Genomic DNA, 2,228 nt, shown 5'->3' with positions numbered 1-2,228 from the left:
ATGTGACTTTAAAAAAGGGGTGTTGACAATCTTTCTTCGGAGTGAATGCCACTCTTCTTGCACCGCCGCCATATTTGATTGACAGCGAGGCTAAGCACGCAAACATCTACTACTATCAGCATTGTGGCGCATTTTTCGGGCTAAAATGGAGAATTTGGCGGGCTAAAATCTATTTTAGCCCGCTGAAATAAACCAATGAAAAGTGAAAATCAAGCAGTCGTACGATTTAAGCAGTCAATCAAAATCGAGAAGCCATAGAATGTTCGCGCCGTCGCGTCTTGCTTAGCCTGCGAACGCAGACGTATTTCCGGCGGTCGTTTCTCTCCCACGAAAAGTTACTTTTCGGGGGAGAGAAACGACCGCCGGAAATACGTCTGCGTTCGCAGGCTACGTCTTGCTGCGTTGGTGAAAGAAATGATAGCGCCATTTTCATGCCCAAACCATGGCTGAAAACGCAGTAAACAACGAAGAAAATGTAAATTCGCAGTCTTCTCACAGAAACGTGCTTGCTCGGACATTCTTAGTCGTCCGTTTCTTTCAAAACAAGCTTCTGATGTAAATACTGCGTGTAGTAGCTCCATGGCCGGTGGCGAAGTGCATGTAAGTTTTGCGGCTTCAAGCCGAACGCACTCTGTTCAACCAATTATGCCAAACTGTCACTTTAGCAATTGTACTATTAATTTCAACACTTACAAATAAGCTTTGTCGAACTTTCCTTTCATGTCTACTATAATTTTTGAGAGTCGAATGGCAAGATTTCGTAATTTCTAGCCAGCTATTGTGCATTTTCATTGAGGCAAAAATGAAAGCCATTCAACTTGTAAATGCTCGCGTGATTGTTCTGAGTCTGAGTCGGGCCCAAAACATATTTATGCCCGCGAACATAAACTCTATTGTTATATTTTAAACAATGGCCTCACACTCTTGTGAAATGATTCGCAGTACAACAAGAGTTTGTCCTTCCATTGTTTTCCCAAAGAGGCAAAAAGAAGAGCAGAGTGGAACGTTAAAATAAGAAGAGACCCAGGACCGCTTTGTTTCGTTTTGTTATTAGGGACTTTAATAAGTTATATAATTTATTTAAGATCTACGACGCCGTGGTCAACAAGAACAGCACGAAACACTGAACAATATCATTGGTTAAAAGAGGAAAAATAATCATGTTGCACGTGCGGCACGCATTTTAGCACATAAAAGTGCGGTTCTCTCCACAACAACGACGTGAAATTACCAAATTTGAGGTTTTGACGACAACGTGAGCGTTCAAATGCGAATCTTTCGTTCTCTATTTTTGCTCAGAAACCGCTCGTATCAATTTATTTTTAGGATACTTTGCCCACATCATTGCAGGACTCGAACGAGATGGCCTAACCGCGAGAAAATTGCGATAGTGCAACGTTATATTTTGAGGTGACGTTTTCGTCGACGTCGGCGTCGTAGATCTTAAACTCTCCATTTATTTGTTTGAGCAGGTTGAAGTTTTGGCAGCTATTCAGCTGCTGTGGACCTGCTATACCCACCCACCCATATACACACAGAGGACAGCCACAACACCGGGAACTTCATCCCCTACTCTTGTTTCATGCAACTTGTCCCGCAATGTTTCGGCTTCATTGTGGCGGGACAAGTTGCACGAAACATTTCACAGTGTAACAGCGCTGAATGCCAAGACTCTCGAGAGATTCTTCAAGATTATTCCAAAGAAAAGCTGCTCCTTAAAAGCGAATATTAAATCTACCACAGCTTCTTCTCACGGAAGGAATACAAAAAAAAAAAAAAAAAACGCGAAACGATGTTGACGACGAGTAAAACCGGCCGAAGCTATTACGGGTAACCCAGGAAAAGCCTTGTCCGAGGAAATAAGAAGCAGGAGAGAAGCAGGTGGAAACTTTTCTTCAGGTTTTCTTTTCTTTTCTCGGCCGTGGGAAGAATAGACTGCGAGCAGTCCTCCTTTTTTCCTCAGAGCGCCGACAAAATTATGCAAATTAGAAAAGCGAATGAGGAGGGATTGGAGAGAGGAGGAAAAAAGAGGAGTCTCTAGGAGTCTCTTTATTTTTCCTTTCCTCTGCGCCCGCGTTTCTCTCGGGTTGCGGCTTCCTCGTTCGCTCGATCAATCGCGCACTAAGGGACACTAAGGTACGCGACGCGCTACGCTCTACAGAAGTTAGGAAAAGAGAGAGACTGCTTGCAATATATGGGAAGAACGAAGGACTAGCGCCACGTGGTCG

This window comes from Montipora foliosa, chromosome 9, assembly GCF_036669935.1.
Source record: "Montipora foliosa isolate CH-2021 chromosome 9, ASM3666993v2, whole genome shotgun sequence".
Taxonomy (NCBI): Eukaryota; Metazoa; Cnidaria; class Anthozoa; order Scleractinia; family Acroporidae; genus Montipora; species Montipora foliosa.
This window is presented reverse-complemented; position numbering follows the sequence as displayed.